Source organism: Triticum aestivum, chromosome 6B (assembly GCF_018294505.1).
Source record: "Triticum aestivum cultivar Chinese Spring chromosome 6B, IWGSC CS RefSeq v2.1, whole genome shotgun sequence".
In the NCBI taxonomy this organism is placed as follows: Eukaryota; Viridiplantae; Streptophyta; class Magnoliopsida; order Poales; family Poaceae; genus Triticum; species Triticum aestivum.
Genome location: NC_057810.1, coordinates 243,176,603 through 243,185,386, shown reverse-complemented (window position 1 = coordinate 243,185,386; position 8,784 = coordinate 243,176,603).

The window sequence follows — 8,784 nt, the reverse complement described above, 5'->3', positions numbered from 1 at the left end:
CCCAATATGTAAGCAGCTTCACCGAGGTCTTTCTTTGAAAAACTCCTTTCAAACACTCCTTTATGCTTTGCAGAATAATTCTACATTATTTCCGATCAACAATATGTCATTCACATATACTTATCAGAAATGTTGTAGTGCTCCCACTCACTTTCTTGTAAGTACAGGCTTCACCGTAAGTCTGTAAAAACTATATGCTTTGATCAACTTATCAAAGCGTATATTCCAACTCTGAGATGCTTGCACCAGTCCATAGATGGATCGCTGGAGCTTGCACATTTTGTTAGCACCTTTAGGATTGACAAAACCTTCTGGTTGCATCATATACAACTCTTCTTTAAGAAAACCATTAAGGAATGCAGTTTTGACATCCATTTGCCAGATTTCATAAAATGTGGCAATTGCTAACATGATTCGGACAGACTTAAGCATCGCTACAGTTGAGAAAATCTCATTGTAGTCAACACCTTGAACTTGTCAAAAACCTTTTGGCGACAAGTCGAGCTTTGTAGATAGTCACACTACTATCAACGTCCGTCTTCCTCTTGAAGATCCATTTATTTCTTATGGTTTGCCGATCATCGGGCAAGTCCACCAAAGTCCACACTTTATTCTCATACATGGATCCTATCTCAGATTTCATGGCCTCGAGCCATTTTGTGGAATCTGGTTTCATCATCGCTTTCTCATAGTTCGTAGGTTTATCATGGTCTAGTAACATGACTTTCAGAACAGGATTACCGTACCACACTGGTGCGGACCGTACTCTGGAAGACCTACGAGGTTCTGTAGTAACTTGATCTGAAGTTTCATGATCATCATCATTAGCTTCCTCACTAATTGGTGTAGGAATTACTGGAACTTATTTCAGTGATGAACTATTTTCCAATTCGGGAGAAGGTACAGTTACCTCATCAAGTTCTACTTTCCTCCCACTCACTTCTTTCGAGAGAAACTCCTTCTCTAGAAAGGATCCATTTTTAGCAACAAATATCTTGCCTTCGGATCTGTGATAGAAGGTGTACTCAACAATTTCCTTTGGGTATTCTATGAAGACGCACTTCTCCAATTTGGGTTTGAGCTTATCAGGATGAAACTTTTTCACATAAGCATCACAGCCTCAAACTTTAAGAAACGACAACTTGGGTTTCTTGCTAAACCACAGTTCATATAGTGTCGTCTCAACGGATTTAGATGGTGCCCTTTTAATGTGAATGCAGCTGTCTCTAATGCATAATCCCAAAATGATAATGGTAAATCAATAAGAGACATCATAGATCGCACCATATCCAATAAAGTGCAGTTACGATGTTCGGACACACCATAACGTTGTGGTGTTCCAGGTGGCGTGAGCTGTGAAACTATTCCACATTGTTTTATATGAAGGCCAAACTCATAACTCAAATATTCTCATCCACGATCAGATCGTAGAAACTTTATTTTCTTGTTATGATGATTCTCCACTTTACTCTGAAATTATTTGAACTTTTCAACTATTTCAGACTTTATATTTCATTAAGTAGATATACGCATATCTGCTCAAATCATCTGTGAAGGTTAGAAAATAACGATATTTGCCACGAGCCTTCATACTCATTGGTCTGCATACATTAGTATGTATTATTTCCAACAAGTCAGTAGCTCGTTCCATTGTTCCGAAGAACGGAGTTTTAGTCATCTTGCCCAAAAGGCACGGTTCGCAAGCATCAAATGATTCATAACCAAGTGATTCCGAAAATCCATCTTTATGGAGTTTCTTCATGCGCTTTACACCGATATGACCCAAACGGCAGTGCCACAAATAAGTTGCACTATCAATATTAACTTTGCATCTTTTGGCATCAATATTATGAATATGTGTATCACTACGATCGAGATCCAACAAACTATTTTCATTGGGTGTATAACCATGGAATGTCTTATTCATGTAAACAGAATAACAATTATTCTTTAACTTTAAATGAATAACCGTATTGCAATAAACATGATCAAATCATATTCATGCTCAACGCAAACGCCAAATAACATTTATTTAGGTTTAACACTAATCCCGAAAGTATAGGGAGTGTGCGATGATCATCATATCAATCTTGGAACTACTTCCAACACTCATCGTTACTTCTCCTTCAACTAGTCTCTGTTTATTCTGTAACTCCTGTTTCGAGTTACTAATCTTAGCAACCGAACAAGTATCAAATACTCAGCGGCTACTATAAACACTAGTAAGGCACACATCAATAATCTGTATATCAAATATACTCCTGTTCACTTTGCCATCCTTCTTATCCACCAAATATTCAGGGCATTTCCGCTTCCAGTAACCATTTCTTTTGCAGTGTAAGCACTCAGTTTCAGGCTTTGGTCTTCTTCATGGGAGTGACAACTTGTTTGCCATTCTACTTGAAGTTTCCCTTTCTTTCGCTTTGCCCTTTTCTTGAAACTAGTGGTCTTGTCAATCATCAACACTTGATGCTCTTTCTTGATTTCTACCTTCGTTGATTTCAACATCACGAAGAGCTCGGGAATCATTTTCGTCATCCTTTGCATACTATAGTTCATCACGAAGTTCTACTAACTTGGTGATGGTGACTAGATAACTCTGTCAATCACTATCTTATCTAGAAGATTAACTCCCACTTGATTCAAGCGATTGTAGTACCCAGACAATCTGAGCACTTGCTCACTAGTTGAGCGATTCTCCTCCATCTTTTAGCTATAGAACTTGTTGGAGACTTCATATCTCTCAACTCGGGTATTTGCTTGAAATATTAACTTCAATTCCTGGAACATCTCATATGGTCCATGACGTTCAAAACGTTTTTGAAGTCCCGATTCTAAGCCGTTAAGCATGTTGCACTAAACTATCAAGTAGTCATCATATTGAGCTAGCCAAACGTTCATAACGTCTGCATCTGCTCCTGCAATAGGTTTGTCACCTAGCGGTGCATCAAGGACATAATTCTTCTGCGTAGCAATGAGGATAAACCTCAGATCACGGATCCAATCCGCATCATTGCTACTAACATTTTTCAACACAGTTTTCTCTAGGAACATATCAAAATAAACATATGAAAGCAACAACGCGAGCTATTGATCTAAACATAATTTGCAAAATACTACCAGGACTAAGTTCATGATAAATTTAAGTTCAATTAATCATATTACTTAAGAACTCCCACTTAGACAGACATCTCTCTAGTCATCTAAGTGATCACGTGATCCAAATCAACTAAACCATAACCGATCATCACATGAGATGGAGTAGTTTTTAATGGTGAACATCACTATGTTGATCATATCTACTATATGATTCACGCTCGACCTTTCGGTCTCCGTGTTCCGAGGCCATATCTGCATATGCTAGGCTCGTCAAGTTTAACCTGAGTATTCTGCGTGTGCAAAACTGGCTTGCACCCATTGTAGATGGACGTAGAGCTTATCACACCCGATCATCACGTGGTGTCTGGGCACGACGAACTTTGGCAACGGTGCATACTTAGGGAGAACACTTCTTGATAATTTTTAGTGAGAGATCATCTTAAAATGCTACCATCAATGAAAACAAAATAAGATGCATAAAGGATAAACATCACATGCAATCAATACAAGTGATATGATATGGCCATCATCATCTTGTGCTTGTGATCTCCATCTCCGAAGCACCGTGGTGATCACCATCGTCACCGACGTGACACCTTGATCTCCATCGTAGCATCGTTGTAGTTTACGCCATCTATTGCTTCTACGACTATCGCTACTGCTTAGTGATAAAGTAAAGCAACTACAGGGCGTTTGCATTTCATACAATAAAGCGACAACCATGTGGCTCCTGCCAGTTGCCGATAACTTCGGTTACAAGACATGATCATCTCATACAATAAAATATAGCATCACATCTTGACCATATCACATCACAACATGCCCTGCAAAAACAAGTTAGACGTCCTCTACTTTGTTGTTGCAAGTTTTACGTGGCTGCTACGGGCTGAGCAAGAACCGTTCTTACCTACGCATCAAAACCACAATGATAGTTCGTCAAGTTGGTGCTGTTTTAACCTTCGCAAGGACCGGGCGTAGCCACACTCGGTGCAACTAAAGTTGGAGAAACTGACACCCGCTAGTCACCTGTGTGCAAAGCACGGCGGTAAAACCAGTCTCGCGTAAGCGTACGCGTAATGTCGGTCCGGGCCGCTTCATCCAACAATACCGCCGAACCAAAGTATGACATGCTGGTAAGCAGTATGACTTGTATCGCCCACAACTCACTTGTGTTCTACTCGTGCATATAACATCAACGCATAAAACCTAGGCTCGGATGCCACTATTGGGGAACGTAGTAATTTCAAAAATTTCCTACGCACACGCAAGATCATGGTGATGGCATAGCAACGAGAGGGGAGAGTGTTGTCTACGTACCCTCGTAGACCGTTAAGTAGAAGCGTTATGACAACGCGGTTGATGTAGTCGTATGTCTTCACGATTCGACCGATCCAAGCACCGAACGTACGGCACCTCCGTGTTCAGCACACGTCCAGCTCGATGACGTCCCCCGGGCTCCAATCCAGCGAAGCGTCGGGGATGAGTTCCGTCAGCACGACGGCGTGGTGACGATAATGATGTTCTACCGGCGCAGGGCTTCGCCTAAACTCCGCGACGATATGACCGAGGTGAAATATGGTGGAGGGAGGCACCGCACACGGCTAAGGAACGATCCGTAGATCAACTTGTGTGTCATGGGGTGCCCCCCTGCCCCCGTATATAAAGGAGCAAGGGGAGGAGGGCCGGCCAAGGAGGAGGAGGCGCGCCCAAGGGGGGCAATCCTACTCCAAGTAGGATTCCCCCCTCTTTCCAAGTCCTACTAGGAGAAGGGAAGGAAGGGGAGGAGAAGGAGAAGGAGAGGGAGGAGAAGAAGGAAAGGGGGGCCGGCCCCCTAGTCCAATTCGGTTTGGGCTAGGGGGGCCGCGCGCCCTTCCTCCTCTCTTCCACCACTTGGCCCATGAGGCCCATTGCTTCTTCCTCGTATTCCCGTAACTCCTCGGTACCCTCGAAAATACCCGAATCACTCGGAACCTTTCCGAACTCCGAATATAGTCGTCCAATATATCGATCTTTACGTCTCGACCATTTCGAGACTCCTCGTCATGTCCCCGATCTCATCTGGGACTCCGAACTCCTTCGGTACATCAAAACTCATAAACTCATAATATAACTGTCATCGTAACGTTAAGCGTGCGGACCCTACGGGTTCGAGAACTATGTAGACATGACCTAGAACTATTCTCGGTCAATAACCAATAGCGGAACCTGGATGCCCATATTGGTTCCTACATATTCTACGAAGATCTTTATCGGTCAAACGGCATAAAAACATACGTTGTTCCCTTTGTCATCAGTATGTTACTTGCCCGAGATTCATTCGTCGGTATCCAATACCTAGTTCAATTTCGTTACCGGCAAGTCTCTTTACTCGTTCCGTAATACTTCATCATGTAACTAATTCATTAGTTATAATGCTTGCAAGGCTTAAGTGATGTGTATTATTGAGGGGGCCCAGAGATACCTCTCCGACAATCAGAGTGACAAAACCTAATCTCGAATTACGCCAACCCAACATGTACCTTCGGAGACACCTGTAGAGCACCTTTATAATCACCCAGTTACGTTGTGACATTTGGTAGCACACAAAGTGTTCCTCCGGTAAACGGGAGTTGCATAATCTCATAGTCATAGGAACATGTATAAGTCATGAAGAAAGCAATAGCAACATACTAAACGATCAAGTGCTAAGCTAACGGAATGGGTCAAGTCAATCACATCATTCTCCTAATGATGTGATCCCGTTAATCAAATGACAACTCATGTCTATGGTTAGGAAACATAACCATCTTTAATTAACGAGCTAGTCAAGTAGAGGCATACTAGTGACACTCTGTTTGTCTATGTATTCACACATGTATTATGTTTCCGGTTAATACAATTCTAGCATGAATAATAAACATTTATCATGAAATAAGAAAATAAATAATAACTTTATTATCGCCTCTAGGGAATATTTCCTTCACATGGAAACCTTAAGCGTGCGGACCCTACGGGTTCGAGAACTATGTAGACATGACCGAGATACGTCTCCAGTCAATAACCAATAGCGGAACCTGGATGCTCATATTGGCTCCCACATATTCTACGAAGATCTTTATCGGTCAATCCGCATAACAGCATACGTTGTTCCCTTTGTCATCGGCATGTTACTTGCCCGAGATTCGATCGTCGGTATCTTAATACCTAGTTCAATCTCGTTACCGGTAAGTCTCTTTACTCATTCCGTAATACACCATCCCAAAACTAACTCATTAGTCACATTGCTTGCAAGGCTTATAGTGATGTGCATTACCGTGTGGGCCCAGAGATACCTCTCCGACAATCGGAGTGACAAATCCTAATCTCGAAATACGCCAACTCAACATGTACCTTCGGAGACACCTGTAGAGCTCCTTTATAATCACCCAGTTATGTTGTGACGTTTGGTAGCACACAAAGTGTTCCTCCGGTAAACGGGAGTTGCATAATCTCATAGTTATAGGAACATGTATAAGTCATGAAGAAAGCAATAGCAACATACTAAACGATCAAGTGCTAAGCTAACGGAATGGGTCAAGTCAATCACATCATTCTTCTAATGATGTGATCCCGTTAATCAAATGACAACTCATGTCTATGGTTAGGAAACTTAACCATCTTTGATTAACGAGCTAGTCAAGTAGAGGCATACTAGTGACACTATGTTTGTCTATGTATTCACACATGTATTATGTTTCCGGTTAATACAATTCTAGAATGAATAATAAACATTTATCATGATATAAGGAAATAAATAATAACTTTATTATTGCCTCTAGGGCATATTTCCTTAAGTCTCCCACTTGCACTAGAGTCAATAATCTAGTTCACATCGCCATGTGATTTAACACCAATATTCACATCTGTATGTGATTAATACCCATAGTTCACATCGTCATGTGATCAACACCCAAAGGGTTTACTAGAGTCAATAATCTAGTTCACATCGCTATGTGATTAACACCCAAAGAGTACTAAGGTATGATCATTCTTTGCTCGTGAGAGAAGTTTAATGAACGGGTCTGTCACATTCAGAGCCATATGTATTTTGCAAATATTCTATGTTTACAATGCTCTGCACGGAGCTACTCTAGCTAATTGCTCCCACTTTTATTATGTATCCAGATTAAGACTTAGAGTCATCTGGATCAGTGCCAAAACTTGTATCGACGTAACATTTTACGACGAACCTTTTTTCACCTCCATAATCGAGAAACATATCCTTATTCCACTAAGGATAATTTTGACCAATGTCCAGTGATCTCCTAGATCACTATTGTACTCCCTTGCCAAATTCAGAGCAAGGTATATAATAGGTCTGGTACATAGCATAGCATACTTTATAGAACCTATGACTGAGGCATAGGGAATGACTTTCATTCTCTTTTTATTTTCTGTCGTGGTCGGGATTTGAGTCTTACTCAATTTCACACCTTTGCAACACAGGCAAGAACTCTTTCTTTGACTGTTCCGTTTTGAACTATTTCAAAATCTTGACAAGGTATGTACTTATTGAAAAACTTATCAAGCGTCTTGATCTATCTCAATAGATTTTGATGCTCAATATATAAGTAGCTTTACTGAGGTCTTTCTTTTAAAGAACTCCTTTCAAATACTCCTTTATGTTTTCTAGGAAAATTCTACATCATTTCTGATCAACAATATGTTACTCACATATATTTATCAGAAAGGCGGTAGTGCTCCCACTCACTTTATTGTAAATACAGGTTTCACCGCAAGTCTGTATAAAACTATATGCTTTGATCAACTTATCAAAGTGTATATTCCAACTCTGAGATGCTTGCACCAGTCCATAGATGGATCGCTGGAGCTTGCACATTTTGTTAGCACCTTTAGGATTGACAAAACCTTCTGGTTGCATCATATACAATTCTCCTTTAAGAAAACCATTAAGGAATGCAGTTTTGACATCCATTTGCCAGATTTCATAAAATGTGGCAATTGCTAACATGATTCGGACAGACTTAAGCATCGATACGAGTGAGAAAATATTATTGTATTCAACACCTTGAACTTGTTGAAAAACCTTTTTGCGACAAGTCGAGCTTTGTAGATAGTAACACTACTATCAACGTCCATCTTCCTCTTGAAGATCCATTTATTTTCTGTGGCTTGCCGATCATCAGGAAAGTCCACCAAAGTCCACACTTTGTTCTCATACATGGATCCTATCTCAGATTTCATGGCCTCCAGCCATTTCGCGGAATCTGGGCTCATCATCGCTTCCTCATAGTTCGTAGGTTTATCATGGTCTAGTAACATGACTTTCAGAACAGGATTACCGTACCACTCTGGTGCGGACCGTACTCTGGAAGACCTACGAGGTTCTGTAGTAACTTGATCTGAAGTTTCATGATCATCATCATTAGCTTCCTCACTAATTGGTGTAGGAATCACTGGAACTGATTTCAGTGATGAACTATTTTCCAATTCAGGAGAAGGTACAGTTACCTCATCAAGTTCTACTTTCCTCCCACTCACTTCTTTCGAGAGAAACTCCTTCTCTAGAACGGATCCATTTTTAGCAACAAATATATTGCCTTCGTATCTGTGATAGAAGGTGTACCCAACAGTTTCCTTTGGGTATTCTATGAAGACGCACTTCTCCGATTTGGGTTTGAGCTTATCAGGATGAAACTTTTTCAC